Source organism: Hoplias malabaricus, chromosome 17 (assembly GCF_029633855.1).
Source record: "Hoplias malabaricus isolate fHopMal1 chromosome 17, fHopMal1.hap1, whole genome shotgun sequence".
In the NCBI taxonomy this organism is placed as follows: Eukaryota; Metazoa; Chordata; class Actinopteri; order Characiformes; family Erythrinidae; genus Hoplias; species Hoplias malabaricus.
The window spans coordinates 23,759,896-23,777,983 of NC_089816.1; the positions used below are offsets into that span (position 1 = coordinate 23,759,896).

At 39.7% G+C, this 18,088-nt stretch overlaps 1 protein-coding gene across 1 annotated transcript in view; it reads left to right on the forward strand.

Moving 5' to 3' along the window:
• lingo2 (leucine rich repeat and Ig domain containing 2) overlaps nt 1-18,088 on the forward strand; it is a 283,749-nt gene that overhangs the window by 154,233 nt on the left and 111,428 nt on the right. Inside the window, exon 4 of the mRNA XM_066649464.1 lies at nt 7,639-7,723. The gene's annotated coding sequence lies outside the window, so the exon portion shown is untranslated. The remainder of the gene's footprint in view (nt 1-7,638; nt 7,724-18,088) is intronic.

Sequence of the window (18,088 nt, forward strand, 5' to 3'; positions counted from 1 at the left end):
AACGCTGAGGCAGCAGATAGAGAGAGAGAGAGAGAGAGAGAGAGAGAGAGAGAGAGAGGTAGATAGAGAGAGAAAGAGAAACTGATGATTATTATGATAAAAATACATGATTCTAAACATTAATCAATATGAAGGTAAACAAAAAATATGATATGATCTTAATTTATGAATAAATTTAAATGTGTTGGTGGGTGGATGAAAAAACAGATAAAAAGCAGTGTTGGCATCTATCTATCTATCTATCTATCTATCTATCTATCTATCTATATATGTATATATATATATATATATATATATATATATATATCAGTTGAGGCTCCTGAACCCCCCCACCCACACATACATACACACACAAAAACACACTCACAAACAGATGCCAAAAGCAGTGGGGGCAGCTGCATATAGAGTGCATTTAGCTAAAAGCTGAATGAGAGCAGTTCAAATTCCCCATAACAGGGTATGTTTGAGGATGGAGGCCAAGTCTAAGAGCAGCTGGGCTTCTCCCAGAGGTAGGGGTGAGGTCAGCTTAATGTGATCTCTCTCCCCACAGGACCACCAGCTCACAGAGCCTTCCAACAGATGGTTACCACTAACACCAGCGCTAACGTTACGCACCCCCAACAGGTTCCAGAGTGACCCGTGCTAACAAGCCATGCTAATGGAGCCTGGTGGGAGTCCTAAGCAGCAGTAGCTCCTCCTCAAATGCCACTTCCTATTAACCAACAGCTTATTTCCCATTAAACCACCATTTCCTTCTTCTTCTCATTGGCGGTCAGTAGTTAACCTTTTGCTTGAAACCCCTGCATTCGCTTCCCCCAGCTGACACAATTTTATCACGGCTTTTGCTCACCCACTTTGAGTAGGCAGATCCCATGGGGTTTAACTCATTCCTTAAAGGGCTATCCCTAACACACACACATACACACACACACACACACATACACTCACAGGTTTACCACAAGCCTCCTAGAAATCTGCCTGCTTGAAAGCATTCACACTCCATAATTGGCATAATGATGGGATTAATTGGTCCGTTGTCATCCATCACAACAAGGCACCAATCACGGCATGGCAAAGGACGAGTCAGCATGCGTTTAGGCCTAATCAAGCGAGAGAGATTGAAAAGGATGTATCAAGATGTCCAGCTGGGCAGAATAATTAGATGAGCTGGATTGTTCTGTAGCCTCAAGTCAGCAGGAGGCTAAACGCACTCAAAACGACAACTCTTCATTCCGTATCAGCACTTTCCTCCATACAGACGTGGTAATAACATAATAATAAGCATGTTATTCATTATAATAACCTGTTCATGATAATAAAATAACCTCTATTCATGAAAATCAATATTACACTGTGGTGGCAGGTATGTCATGTCATACAACCTAAGCATATCCCTTTGAGTCTTTTTATTTATTTATTTTTACTCACGTAGACTAACATGTCATATAGTTTATTATTATTACTATTATTAGTGTTGTTGTTGTTGTTGTTATTATTTTTTATTTTAATCTCAGATCTTCAAAGGTGGACAGTGTAAGATCACGAGAAACCATAACTGCATCCAAAAATGTTGCTATAATTTTATTAATTATTTACATCTGTGCCATACTGGGGACAGATCACAAATGCAGCACAAATGTAAATAGGAAAAATGTAATGTAAATTTCATCTCCTTACACACTCCGTAGGACACAGTCGGTCATAAAATAATGGTTTGTTGTATGTTGACAGTAACCTTTAGTGAGCTATAAGTTTCAAGGTTCCCTATAGATTTAGTGTCTAATTACGGTCTGTAATATTAGTTTTATTATCTGTGATGTGCACTATGCAGAGATTAAGGCACTACTTTGAGACATGGCCTGAGCTCCTCTACTGACTGACACAGATGAACAGAGCTATGTTTTCAAACGTAACATGGATAAATTGGTCAGGGATCCATACTTATATTGCTTTAATTGTAACATCTTACAACACTCCAAGTGTTGACAGAACCATAGAACAATTTTAATATTTCAGTTGTTATATTTCAATAAAGAGTACAGCGGCTACTCTGCACTGGGACGGCAGCTGCAATCCATGAATAGGGACACTAAGAAGGGAGCTAAGCTTGTAGCAACACTGATGGATGCCAGGGGCATACATAGACAAACTGAAATTAGCTATTAATCCAGGTATTACTCTCCTCTCACTCGAGGCTGTAATATATTGAATGACACTAGTATAGACTTGGAAAAAGCAATCCAGAGAGAATCTCATTGCTGACCTTCTGGCATGGATTTCCAGGCTGGGAACAAAGGGCCAGAGATGTGAGCAAAAGAGACAAAAGTGACAGAAGTATCATAGGTCAAACAAAATGGGTCAGCTAGGATTGAGGTCAGAGAAGCTTTATCAGCAGCAGGTACTACTGTAGAATTTGGCCAGTAACAAAGACTAGAGGTATGGGTCAATGCCATAGGTCAGAATAGCATGGTCAGTACAAGAGAGGACCAACAAGAAAACAGGGTCAGAGATGGGCAAAGTTGGTGCAGTGGTACTTCTCTCTCTGGAGAGTGAAATCCCCAATGCTAGGCTAGGTCAGAACAAGGGTCAAGAGTATAAAATCTGAAGAGCTGGATCCATAGCAACAAGGGCCAAAGTAGCATGTATTCTTTGTTGGCTTTTGGTTAGTGCACCTTACCAAAGGATGTTAGATAAGCTGAACCCACTGAGACCATGAAGACAGAAACAGAACCATATATTGTGCTATTTAATGTTCTCAAAAGAGAATTCTATGGAACAAGAAAAATAACATTTATAGGGATGGCTCTCCCAAGACCCACTCTTCTATTGTTGTTTGTAGTCAGCCCCAGAAAACAGGAGCATGTTCCTGTTTTATTTCCTTTAGCTTATTTATATAATACACTGCAAATGACTGTGTCCAGGTCCCCTGCACAATATCAGTTTATTTGAGGCTCTGGGCTCTTTCTGAAGCTTAATTAGCTTGACACACTCTCACAGTTTGCAGTGAAGGACCTGCTCTTTTTTGTTCCAGCTCACAAACAGGAACAGACCTGGCTGGACATTAGAATTTAGAGTTGGTTCACCTAATCCCAGAAGTCTTATTGTATGGATTGACTAGCCTGGTCAAAGGGAGCTTACAGGAAGCCAGTGAATCCTCACAATTTTTAAAGGCTTTGTTTCTCTACCCTCTCCTCATCCGTGTTCCTCCAGGGAGCCATAACCATGACACATTGAAGACCACCATGCTTCATTTGATCCATGTTTTTTTTACTGTTTCCTGGAGGTAGAGACCATACTTCAGATGACCATTTTACATTTTACATTCCACAATCTTACTCAGTGGATAGAGACATCTTATAAGAAAGCTTCCTTGGTGAGACTTATTAAAAATATATATTTTCCTCATCATCTACATATACATACAGGGCCTACTTCTTAATTGTTTTCCTTGTTCCTCAATTCCATGCCAGTCAAAGTGTGTCACCTGTTCCTCTATAATTCAGAGTGTCCCATAGCCTCCTGATGGATGGCATCCTGCCATATTCTGGAACTATGGATTATACTAGAGAGAAACCGCCTGTACTCTTGGAGACACCCATCATACTTGGTGGGATGGAACAGCAGGGTACTCTGGGTAGAGACAAGCTTTGAGAGGCTAGAAGACTTGCTGGCTTAACAGCAGTCGGCTGATATCTGACACTGAATGTAGAGGAAGATTGGCTGGTTTATATATTCCTCTTGGAATCTATTAATTCAGTGCTGGGCCAGGCTAGCTCTCGTTGCTGTCGTTTCATGGCCAAACTATGAGCCGGCTTATCCTGCTGGAGCTTACACACACTCATTACATTCATCACTGGCAAAGGTTTGTTTAACAATGGGGATCCAGACACTGATCAACCCGTATTGGGAACTTCCAAAAAAAATAAGGAGATGATTTGGTCATTGTTGTTATTTTTTCCCAAGAGGGAGATTGTTTTTATTAAATGGATAAATTATGGCACCATTTCCATAATAATATATGCTTTATTAGTACACCTAGTTCTAAGTACATGTGTAGGCTAAACACATAAAGGTATCTGGTTCAATTTCAGCCAAGAGGAATTATATATATTATGCCATGTGTTGTAAAGTATTATGTACGCCTATTCTATGCTACTTTCCCCACTGCACTGGAATTCAATCCAAACAAAATTACCCTAAAGCGGCAGCCTTGGCCTTGAGGTTCGAGAAGCGAGTTTGAGGCCGGAGGGCCACCAGTTCAATTCCCAGGACCAGCAAGAAAAAATTCATTCAGGACTGAAGTGCCCTTGAGAAAGGCACCTAACCCCCAAACTGCCCCCAGGTGCAGAGGTGGTTGGCAGCCCCCTGCTCTGGCTGTGTGTGTATGTTTGCTGCCCCTAGTGTGTGTGAGGAATTTTCACTAGTGTGTGTTTGTGTATTCAGTGCCACAAATGGGTTGAATGCAGATATGCAATTTCCCTAAAGAGCTAAATAAAGGTTCTTCTTCTTAGTTTTCTTCTTCTAAATTTTGTATAATTGACACAAACAGAGCTTAGTATAACAACATCACTCATAAAAACTATATACTCTGCAATTCTATAATCAACAACGAGCAACACCAGGACACAGGCAAGAACTGAGTTTATAAGAACAGAGAAAACAAAATAGAGGAAGGGAACTTTTATGTGCCCTTATTTTGTCAAGGGAGAGTCAGTCTATTTCTAATAAAAGAAAGATGAGTCCCTCCTGATCACTGAGATCACAGTTTATGTCTGTGGGAATGGCAACCGAGAGAAGAAGAGCGAGTGAGAAGAAGAAGAAGAAGAAGAAGAAGAAGAAGAAGAAGAAAGGATGAATCTTCATTTTATCTATCTTTATTCTGTATTCCCTTAATACAGGGATAAGGGAATCAAGCGGTGATTTCCCTTCTCACAGGTCGAGCTGTGCTCCTTTCGAGTGGCGACAATGAATCAGGTTCCGGGCCAGAAATCAATGTGACACTTTCAAGAGCTTTTTTTTGACCCCTGTCTCTTATTGCTCTCTTGTCATTTTGATGGCAGGGAAAGGAGAAAATGTCCCTCTGCCACATCACACATCTCGAATACAAAGCCAGAGATCTTGGGTATAAGCAGACACACAGTCTAGTATTGGGTAGCAAGAATCCGTCCTTAACACCGGGCTTCATTTCAGTTACATACGGCAACACTTTTGTTTTGGACAGCAGTTCCTGAAGCACATTCTGTGAAGCTAATGACACTCATACAGCAATACTACAGTCAACTGATGTGTTTCTCAGGACCATTACCTTACTAGCCCCCTTCCTGACGTACAGACTCACTGACCATATTTTTAAAAGGCTTAGAATCCTTGGTCAGGTCGAAATCAGAACACTTTATAGTAAAGCATCTGTAAGGTGTATACAGTAGAGTTACACTACACATGGTAAGATGTCCAGTCACAAGGTCACCACTTTCAAGCACAAGCCTGTTACTCAAAACCATTTATTCCTAAAGAAGTGAGGCTGTAAAATCATAGAATATGAAACCACTACGTTTGACTAATCTAATGTAAGCCGACGCTGAAGGGCCGCAAAGCAAACTGACACAATGCAGCCGTTTTGCATCCAGACATTCAGTCATGTTGGCAATGTAACTGGACAAAGGCTGTGGGCCTTTATAGGTACAAAAAGTTATTTGAGCGATGCCACAGAAGCACCACTTTTGGTTCCATAAGGAACCATTTTTGCTAATATTTTAAAATTGGTTTCCTTAAGTCTGAGAGATAGATTTTTATACATTTAAAAGTTTCTTCACACACAAATTTCATTCATTCATTCATTTATTCATTCATTGTCTATAACCGCTTATCCAGTTCAGGGTCACGGTGGGTCTGGAGCCTACCTGGAATCACTGGGCTCAAGGCAGGAACACACCCTGGTGGGGACACAAATTTGGTGCTTCTATGTCATCGGTCAAAGGGTATTTTTTACTGTATTTTTTTTTTTATTGATTTACAAAAATGACCCAAATGAAACCAAAAAATATATACATTTTAAAAATCATATTTGAAATTCAATTTCAGAGGGAGATGTATCTAAACTGATTATTGATTCTTGAAGGATGAATAGACAATGCATCTGGACTGATGTGAAATCTGATTCCTGTGAAATCTTGGCAAGGTCAGGGTAGGCCTTAAATTCGCTCCACGACTCATTAAAGATTAATTTAACTAAATTCGGGAGTCAATAATTCACGAAAGAGGACGAATCCTGGTGGCGCGGCATAAAATATGGTATGAGGGTCAAACAGAAGAATGAGAAATCAATTCCCCCCCATTTACCCCAATTTATGTTGGTTATTTATTTATTTTTTTTATTTTATTTTTTTTTTCTAGAGCTAGGCCATTGGTATTCGGCAAGCGCTGCCAGGCTGGGCTTGGGCTTAACGAGGGGATCTGGACGATAAATGATCAAATGGGAGGACAGCTATTGTCCTTGAACTGCTTAATGGGCTACTAATAGCACTCAGTGTCAAGCTTGATTTTACAAGAATGTCCGGAGCACAAACTTTCTTCAATGTCCTCCTTTCATTATTTATTTTGCCGCCCTTATTTCTTTACGTTAGCCTGAAAAACTCAAACCTTCTCTGTCTTCCTCATCCTCTGCAGCCTTCATTAGGGATTCCGAGCCGGTGCTTGCATAATCACCTCGCCTCGATCTCTTCCTCGCCCTCGTGGAGAGCCTCATGAGTGTCCTTCTCTTCAGATGGACAGAGGCAGGAAGAGAGTGAGAGTGTTAAGGGATTCATGCCAGACAGGAGACGAAGACACGCTGGAAATACAGACGTTCCAGATGTGCTTTGTAGACCCAAGATGTTTTTAAAGGACAAGGCCCTCCCTCTCCATCCTGTCCCCTGTCAGTAGGCCATGTTTCCTCCAGTGTAAAACCAGGCCGTAATGATTTTGGGAGGTTTCTCTTGTCTGTGTTTTCCCTCATCTGGAGACCTGTTAAATGTCACTCCATGTCAAGTCCCTCCAGCTGTTCTCAGAGGTATTGGATGGCGCTTTGTAACTGTACAGGTCCAGAAGACCTCTACAGATCCAGAATTCAACAATAGGGGTGTGTACCACCCTAGTCCAAGCGTGACGTTGGTCTGCTTTGGTATTGATCCTTCAGTTACTCCCATTCTGAGACTTCCATTCTATTGGTCAATTATTTATTTATTTATTTATTTATTTATGTATTTATTTATTTATAAATGGAGATTACACACACACTGGATATGCACTGGGACACCCAAATCAGGAGTCTTTGACGGTATATACATCTTTGGAAACTTTTAAAGCAGCACTAGTTAGAATTTATACATTTCAATTACATCTTCAGAATCATTTTGATGCTTTATTGACTTGCAATAGTAGTATAGAGCCTCTGTTGTTGCTACCCTGGGCTCAGCACTGCAGAAACTCCACTATGTCACCTTTGGATGCAGGCAGGAAACAAACCCTTCCCTCTCCCTTCATTTCACGACAGTGTTATAAAAGTGAATTACACTCTGCAGCTGTGAGGGGCTGTGTAAAATATAGCTTGACATGTTTGTTTATGCTTGTTCTTCTGTTTGTTGCTGTATTTTCTTGTAGACGTGAAAACCAACTTAGAGAAGAGTGCTTTATAGTGAAGTGGGGAACTTCGCCATGGCCACGGGGAAGAACGCTTCTCAGTGTGGTGAGTAACAGCAGATTTAATACTCTAACAGCAGCAGCTCCACGCATAAACACTCCATTCCAATCGTTCCTTGAAACCAATCTAATTTCAAATGATATTAAAACATGCTCCGAAGAAGTGCATCCTCTAGAATAAATAGACATTCTTCCTATGCAAGATGGATTGCAGGTATTTCACACCCTACACACACAGACACACACACATTCATACATACAGAGACCCAGACATTCACAGAGAATCATTAGTGTAGTAGGGTAGAGCTGGAGGAGGTTTGGCCCCGTGCTGGTGCCGGTGAGAATACAGGAGCAGAAGGTTGATTGAACAGCGTTCTAATGTTCTTGACTTAGTGAGAACAGGGAGCCATGAATCATGCTGATGGCCGTATGTAAGAGAGCTGAGGCTCTATAAGATATATTGGCCCTCAGTAATAGCTTTATGAGGTTCTACAAGCCAACACAATAATGCCAGGAATCAAAGAGCCAAATGTCAGCAGCAGAGAGAGAGAGAGAGAGAGAGAGAGAGAGAGAGAGAGAGAGAGAGAGAGAGAGAGAGAGAGAGAGAGAGAGAGAGAGAGAGAGAGCAATCAAACAAGTGAGTAGGCTTCATTCATTTGACCAGAAATGTGATGTCCAGTTGTGGTCATAAGTTATTGCTTCCTTCTCCTTGTGTCTTTTTTTACTTAGAGAGGGTCTAAAGAGCCAATCAGCTTCTAGCATTCTGTGTTGTGTTCTTTGCGACTGTGGGATTGACTCAAGCAGTTTCTGAACTGTAAATGAAGTCTGGAGTGGAAAAGTCTCTCTCTCTCTCTCTCTCTCTCTCTCTCTCTCTCTCTCTCTCTCTCTTTCTCCCTCTCTCTCTGACTCAGCTCAGGGCTCCAGGGCATCAGCTCAGCCTCTTCCGTGTTGCAGTTTTGGCTCAGTGTAGTGTCTGCAGGGCAAGACAGCCTGCACCGAATAAAAAAAAAGAAAAAAAAAAGCCTTCCCCGATTCACAGCGTTTCATCCCAGCATGCACCTGACCTTCATCACAGTCATTTTTCCTCCATAAATAGTTTCGATGACTAATGTGCCTCATATCTGCCTTCAGACTTTTTGTTTGTTGTTGTTCCAAGGAAGAAAGGTCTATGAAGGCAGGCTTTTCACCACGCTTCCCCATAACACACAGTTTAACCCTATGGAACTGAACGTCTTCACAGAGGATCCGTTCTTAGTATCTGGAGCTGGCCTCATTAACTGGTTTACATCTGGCAACCGAGTCACTGGTCAGAGTTAAACACATCAGCATGCAAAACCTTTTGTTTCCTATCACTGTATAAGAGAGACACAGGGCTACATTTATTGTTGGATGCATTTGAGTGATTGTGATATCTTAGCCTCAATCAAAAAACACTCACTGTTGATGTGCTTAATGCTACTGGTTTGTGATTGGCTTCTTGACCATATGCTTTATAGTTATGTATAGTGTATAGGTCCTTGTTGACACCAGCTAAATAAAAATATCAGATGAATGAAACAAAGAAGTAAGTTCCATAGGTTTTAGGGGTGAACATACATTTACACTGATCTACATTTAACCCTATGGAACCAAGGGTCTTAAAGGAGGTTAAAAAAAAAAGAAAAAAAAAAGAAAAAAAAAAGAAATGAAGTGGTAGTTTCCTGGGTTGACTAGAGTACCCAAACTTTTGGCTCTCACATTTATACATATACACATCACATTTTGCTCAGGAGAACAGGAAACAGCTCATCAACTGGACATGTTTAGGACAAGGAAGAGAAAAATGCAATAAGGCTTTTAATGTTGTGCCAAGAGATGAGCAGAATCCCAAATGTCTCATTTGACACTATGTAGTGCGCAGTGTAGTGCAGTCTATGAAGAAAAAAAAAAACATTACTATTTGATTATAAACTTCACCTCTTGCTGTTAAACTAGTGCCCTGTCTGGGTGTTATAATGATGTAAGTGAAGTGCACTTTGTAGGGCGTATGGTGTAATTTGGGACTTACTCAAGCATGTTCTCTATTGCTGTTTTGCTGTGTTGCCATATTCTGACTGAGGCGCATGTGTACCATTAAAAAGGCACAAGGAATCCGACCTTATATTTCACACTTAACCATACATATCCGATCTAGAAGCACATATGAAAGTGATTCAGATCTGATTTGACAAAGATTTTACATGTCCACACAACCCTGAAAAAAATCTGATTTGAGGAACTTCAACCTGGTAATGTGAGTGTACTCAGGAGCCCTGTAAATGTGAAATATTTAATACAACAAGAAATGCATATGCAGGTATATTATTCTGGCAAGTACTCACATCCATCTCTCTCTCTCTCTCTCTCTCTCTCTCTCTCTCTCTCTCTCTCTCTCTCTCTCTCTCTCTCTCTCTCTCGCTCTCTCGCTCGCTCGCTCTCTCTCCCCCTACACCTTCCTCCTTCCCCTTGGCTCTTTAATAAGGCCTAGCACCTTTCAGTGTACACTAATACCACACTATGTCTTGGTGCCGGGCTGCGGTGGCTGCTGTTTACTGTCAAATATGTTTTTATTTTTATATTTATTGAATTCTCGGACAGTTTCATCGCTGCAATAAATGAGTCATTTCCCTATCGCTGTACACACACGCGGCTCTGGAGTTACAGCAGGTTGCATCATGGGAAGCAGAAGGAATGTCTGAGAACAAAGATGTCCAGATCTCTCTCTTTTCCTTGTCCCCCCTGCCCCCCTCCTCCACTCTCTCTCTCGTCCCTTACTCTCTCGCCCCCATGTTCCTGACTGAACACATGATTACTGTTCTTCTCCACCTCCCTCATTTATTCAGCAGTCAGAGTGTAGCATGAGCAAAGTGCTTGCTTAAGTAGATTTTCTCCACAATCTGCAGTAACACATCAGTCTTGTCAGAAGGAAATGCAATTAATGAGGCAGTGAGACATGATAGTGGCAATGTAACCGTGGCTTTTTATATCAAACCTTCTATTAAAGTATGTACAGCTGCAAAACCTTAGCTTCTTTTTGTCTGTGTGAATGTGCCGTTCCATGCAGGAGTCGGAAATAACTCTTTTATTCATTCATGATAAAATGGCTTTTAAACAATTCAGATGTCAATGGCTATGTATAACATCTGATTTTTCAGTCCTTAATGCACACAACTTGTGCCTTTTATTATAGTGCCCGTTCTTTGAAGGACACCCCGGTTCTTCATAGATATTTCTCTTACATCTGCAAAGTTCAGGTGGAAGGCACTTTAATTTTATATCACACACCAGTTCTGGTTCACAAAAGTGAATATTCTTCTTTTGTGTCTGTTTCCTTTTTTCAATTTGTGGTTACTTTACTTTCACTAATGGAGCCTCCATTTACTGGTGGTGCAAAATCTCTGTTTGCAATAGCTTTAGACAAACACTGAACACTGCTATCTGGAATTTGTGGTTAGGTTCCCAGTTAAATGTAAGTTTTTTTTTTTTTGTTTTTTTATATATATATATATATATATATATTTATATATACTTATATACCTATGTTTATAAATACTTTGTACTTGATTTTCTGCTATCTCACAAAGACCAGCAAAAAAAATGACTGAGCATTTCAGGTTTATATTTGTAGCTTTACAAAAAGAGTCTCAGAAACAGATCCAGACAGCCACAGTTTTCTTACGTCATAAACTTAATGAAAAAATCCCATGCAGGTGGGGCTTTCCAGGTAAGCTTCTACTGTAGATGAGTGGTGGAAGAACATGTTAGATGTAGGGACTAAATTAATATTCATAGACCTACAGATACTGAATGAAAGCAATGCTGTAGAGTTATACATAAGAGAAAAAAAAAAAAAAAAGATATTAGGGGAATTTGCACTGGAAATTCTTCTACGTTTGACATTTGATATCAGATGAGTGTTTTAGTGCCATTGACCAGAGAAGGAATTTAACATGTTGTGCCCCATGTTCCATTTTATTTATGTATTTATTTATTTATTTTTCCTAGTTCTGGAAATATATTTTCTTTCTGAGTGGATGTTCTTGTATCGAATCTGTTCAGAATTAATCAGAAAAGGGGAGTATGTTGTACTTATTGTCTGCTTAAATAAAACATGACCTTCATTTAAAGTGGACTTCTGCACAGCTCTGTATGTGTATGTGACAGTGTTAGCATTAGCACAGAAGCACATTCAGGGAGACAGTTTTAAACGCCACAGCCTGCAGGCAAATCCTTGTTTCACAGCCAGACCTGCAGATCCAAACAAAATGCGTTTACAGTGTTTTGTCTGTAAGTGCTTTGAACGACAATTAAATATGCTAAACAGAGACAATGGAGAGCTGTTGGAAACCAGGCATGTTTTGAACAAAACAAAAAATAAATAAATACATAAATAAAATAAAAAAAAATAAAATGAGGCTCAGATATGCACTGACTGAACCCTTTGGCAATGACGCTCCTTAGATTTCAAATCAATGTATTCCTCTCAGCGTAACGCGGCTAATTTTACGTCTCACGCACTCTGTTTGCTGCTGAAGATCAAAGGAGGGCACTCTTTTAATATCACATTTTCTTCAGCTTTATGGAAAGATCTAGCACAAGAAGAAAAAAAGGGCTGAAATATTCAGATGTTTGGGGCATGTACGGTTCAAAGACCCCCACATGGTTCAATACAGGGGCAAACCCTCAGCTCCTTTTTAACGAGAATAAAAGAAAGATTTTCTGTTTGCTAACTCTGAGTTCTGAACTCACAGAGGAGGCCCTCAGAGGGTCAGGCCTGATTGAGTTCTGCTCACTAAACTTTGAAGAAGTTTACTGCTAAGTTTGCATGAATGAAAAAAAAAAAAAACACAAAAAAAAAAAAAATGAAAACTGTCACAATGTGAAGGACTGTTGCTGTATTCAAAACTAAACTAAAAATCCAAATTAAACTAAAAATCCACAAAAATGGAGATACAGGTTTTCATTGGACAGTGACAATATCTGAAGATGAGTTAGAGTGGCTCTATCTAATGATTAGTGAACTAATCATTCGGCCTCACTATGTTAGCAGTATGGCTGAACATGACACTCTCACAGCAATGTTCCACTGGGAGATCAACGCCATTTTTTTCATAAAGCTATATGTTAAATGTTTTCAAAGACTTATGTGGGTGTCATGTAGCCTTATATGCAGATCCACCCTAAAGGGAAAGGAAAATACACAGGTTATCTTTACGTAGGTGTAGTTGGTTACGTGACATTTCACATGGCTCTGGTGGCACTGAACATGCATTAACAGTGCCACTGGGGCTAGCTGCAGCCTTAGTCACCAGAGAGGCTAATGTGTATCTATATATAAGAGTATGGTTAAATGATCCTAAATGAATAGTCCGTAAAATTAGTATGGAGAGGGGGTGTGTCTGTGATGCCAGACCTCTGGAGGTGTCATGGGCTTAATTCAGCAAAACACCTATGAAGGTATGTGACTACCTAATGTCTCCTGTGAAACACTTGGGAAGATAAGTGTGAAGATAATAGACTGGGCCCCTATGTGTAACGCCAGTGATTAATTGCAGGATGTTATCTTTTGCCGTATAATTTCAATTCAAATTGCAACATGGGTATATGAAAAAAAAATGCTTTTCAACCAGCATGTGTGGTCAGAAAAGGGTATGAGTCTTCTGTAGCTCCCATTAAACCCCAATACGTTTTCATTCCCTACAGAATTCCTACAGAGGGTTTAGCATTCCAAGTACCTTGTATGGAGCTGCTTAGCGCAGTGAGGTCACGCAGCATCAGTATCCCTTCTGTCTCCTGGCAGCGAGAGCTGATTCCGGGGATAAGCACCAGGCTTTGTGCTGACATGCAGCACAAGCACAGGAAGGATCTAGCAGCTTGTTCTCAGAATTTAAGGTGGTATTTTCAGGTGACGGTGTGTGTGGGCCAGGTTCCTGGATTAGGGCAAGCATAAATCGCACTGTCAATGGTCATCCCTGTTACACCCGAGACTGAATGCATACACACACACAAAACAAAGGGTCAAATATGCAAAGTCCCATATTTATAATATATCTATATCAAATATACCATCACTCAAAACAAACAGAAGCACAGTGAAATTCAAAACTGAGATGTAATGTTGTAAACAGAGTAGGGTCAAATACAAAAAAGGTGGGGGACCCTGGTGTGGATGCCCGTTTTGTTAAATAAGCCCTGTGGAGCATATATTTCTATTTTATTTTCATGTTTATGCTTATTTGTTTACTTCTTCATAGACATCAATAAAGCATCTCATTAGACCAGAAGTGTCCAAACCACTTTTGGCTCTATCCTTACTGGTAATACCAATGGTGCAGGGCACACAACTTACATATTTTAAATGCTTTTTATAATATATATGAGTCATTCTGGAAAGTATCTTTTGGTCCATTGTGTGTTGTCCACACAATATATAAGGTGGCAGATTTCTAAGGGGTGTAAGGTGAAAGCAATGAAAAAACCATAGAGAACCCACAGAACTGCTGTATTATGCCTTGTTACTAAAAATCACAACTCTTCAGTGAGATTTTCCCCATTGACTATTCATTGTTCATTGGATAAACAAAAACAAATCTGCACCAGGAGACTGTGAGTGTAGTACTCCTTGTTTTCTGCTCTCATGCACTTGTGCTGCATTGCAATAGCACTGAGGGATTGTTTGTTTTTTTATCCTTCTTTCTTTTAGACACAAGCGCATACACAGCACCAACTGTAACATATTACAGCAGAATAAAACACATTCCAGATTGCACAGTAAAAGTCTTCAAAATTTGACACTGAAAAACATAAATGAAATATTTCACATACAAATCACCATTGTTGTTTTGATGACATAAAAGTCAGTTGCTAGGTTTTGTTCAATCTGTTCCCAGATATAGTTCTGTCTTAGTGAAGACAATCTTAATCCTGTCCCTAACCCTAACTCTTAAAATAAGATATCTTGTTGATCACACTATGTCACACATTGCATAAAGGCTAAAATTACTGTTAAGATGTGAATATGTGAACAAATCATACTAAATATATATATATATATATATATATATATATATATATATATATATATATATATATATATATATATATATATATTTTATAATATTATATAATAATGCATAGCTTTTCTCTGTAAGCTACCAGAAGTCCATAGTAAATATCAAACACAGGGGGAGAAAGAAATGATTTACTGCAGTACTTTGCATTTTATATAATGAATATAAGACATGCATAACATAAAGTAAACAAGAGTTTAGATTTTTGCTGTGAGGTTGCACCTAATGCAGCAAAACCTTTACTAACCCCACTACTGCAACCAAAAATAATTATAACATAAAATAATCACTAGCCGAATGTTGTACAGGTGGTGAGATTTCCCACTTTATCAGATAATGTGTAAATACAACACCCATAAAGCTGCAAACTCTCAGCATGATGGAGGAGCTCGGTACTGCAGAGGTTACTGAAAGTTTTCCTGGCTCCTCAAGGAGATGGTGTGCATGGAACTGGCAGGTTGAGTAATATCAGTCATTTCATCATCTCCTTCACTTTCTCATTGGACGTTTGGACAGGCGAGTTTCAGAGTGAGTCATCTATCTTTAATATATCCTTTTTTTTCCCCGCTTCTGGAACAAGTCACGACAACACAGTCAAACCCAGAATTTCTATATGGAATGAGGTATGAAGATAAAGCCCGATAATGATTCTATACTCTGCTGTGGTCCTGCAATTAATGCATGTGAGCGAAAGAAAAAAGGGTAGACCCTTAATCATCACAGGCCTTTAATCACTGCAGACCCATAAAGCGGCTGAGAATATTAAACCAATCCAGAAACAAGAGAGCCCACCTGGAAATATTAGCATAGCTTAGCGCTGCTCATCTGTGGCTGTGGTTAGCATCAGCACAGTAATTATGTGCAAATAGGAGGAATGGTCTCACTTTCACTGATGACAGATCTCAGCAGCCCACCAATTACCACAATGCGGAAAGGTGGTGGGCTTTAATTACAATGAGATATCAAAAAATCCCTTGGATGTCAATGAAATTTGGATAAAAAAAACAGGCTTTTATTGTTAACGCCTGAATGCTCTTAAACACGTGTGGTTTGCAGATGTCAAAATAGTTCAGATGTATATACAATTGGTTGTTTTTCAGAACACTGTGGTTCATTCCACCACACAATTGGGAATCCACTGAAATTTCAGAGATATGGAAAACAATAACTGAAGACATTGGTTGGATCAATGCAAATAACTTGCCAGTGGAAATGTGACATAAACAGTAATGTATGGAAGTCTTTACATTAGGGCAGATTTCAGCGCAATTACAGAAAAGGTTAAGAACTTAATGAAGATGTATCTTTGATTGAGTCTGTCTATGCATTAATCAACAGTAATATGTTTATTCTTTGTTTTTATTTTTTACCAATTTGTGCCCACACACATCAAGCTGTGACTTCCAAAAGTGAGCATTTTTTAAAAGCATTTTCCTGCCCACAGATAACATATGCATAACAATCAGCACATAGAAATGCAATAAAAATATTGTTAAACCAAAAGCACTTGTAGAAATATCAGTATGTGTGAGACCCTGACCAGTATAAAACAGTTGAGTTTGTGTCCAGCCAAAAACTGCATTGCATCTCCTTGGTCATTCTTTTAGGTGTTGAATCTGAGCAAGTGCAGGAACTAAATAATAAGGCTCAATTTAATTGGCTGTGGGAGTAATACAGAGCTACAAAGAGCAATATTAATAGTTCCAAAACATGTATCTCCAAAATGTTACAGTTAGGATACAGTAGGAAGCATAAACTTCCTTAATTCTTAAAGCAAACCAATGTAAACATTATATTCTAGTATATGTTATATTATAAGTAATTTCTCTTCGTTTATTTTGATCCATCTATCGTGAGTTTTTACAAGGTATAAAGAAAAAAAACAAAATGGAGGAAATGGCTTTGTTTGGACAGTGATCATATTCATGTATGGATATTTACCAGAGAATCTCATCCTATTATAGATTCCCAAGTGCCTTCCTGATAATCAAATATTCCAGCCTAGTTACTAGACTAGTCTGACCATTCCTTCTATTAACATCCGTGATCTGTGGCTTCTACCATAATTTAATTAGGCCAGATGTGTCCCATTCACAGTCCCAACAAAGCCCCTTCTCGCCAGCGAGAAGCAAAATGTCAGCCGTGATTGTACGGGGATGTAATTAAAAAGAGTTTCAGGCACGCTGGCATGTGACTGTGCTTTGCCTTTGTTCTGCTGGGCTTGTCTGCTTGTCTCTGGGTAATTGGCATGAAAGGCACAGATCTGATTAAAGGGGGGAAGGTTTTGGTATGACTCTGTGCTCAGTGTGATATAGTTCACATTGGATTTGCTATACTAGCTCTTTGTGGCTTGGTAAAGATTAGAGCGCAATAGTGTGCTGAGACTTTATCAGAGGAGGAGGCTGCTGATTGGCTGTAGTATGAATGGGAGGATCACCTGCTGTATGGGAGACCTTGGAAATAAGGCATAGATTTATGAAGAACTGTGGAGTTCATTACTGACGATCCTGTTGGAAAGTTTGTAGACAGTACCTTTAATGATTGTTTGTACACTCTCTGTAGAACTTGACATTGTCCATGAGTGTGTGTTTGTGCGTGTGTGTGTGTGTGTGTGTTCATTCATGTGTTCCTTCCATGTGGCCTGTGATTTCAATCAAGGTTTTGGACCCACCATATCCCTGATCAAGATGAAGTGGTTATCAAAGATGAATGAATGAATGAATGAATGAATGTTATCTTTTCAAACATTAGTTTCAGACATTTATGAAACATATGCCTGGGGCTTTTGCTAAGATGACCAGTGGTGTGGACAGCCTGGTTTACAGAGGACTTTGTAGGAAGTTGTCTGTATTAGTATGGCTCCTGATCAGAATGACCCAGAAAAATAGAGCTGCATCTAATACCTGAGCTGTTCTTTTCCCAGGACGTACCATGGAGGTGGGATAGGTTATTCAGTGTTCAATTTATTATGTTTCGGTTTCTCTTTTGTTCATTGTCCCATCTTGCTTTAAGTTCCCCAGGAGGGGAAGCGTAACCCAGTTAGCGTCTCTCGTCCTCCAGCCATGCTTCTTATTCTTATTCTTATTCTCTCTCTCTCTCCTCTCTCTCTCTCTCTCTCTCTCTCTCTCTCTCTCTCTCTCTCTCTCTCCTTCCCTCCTTTGTTTGTTTACTGGAAAGATGAGGAAGCTAATTAAGCTGCAGTAGAGAGAGGAAGGAGCCGGAGAGGGAGGTTTCTGTTGGCCAACTGTGAACTGCTCCGGCAAGCTCGGGATTAATGTTTAATTTATTTCTTGTTTATAATTTATTGATGCCATGGTGTGTTT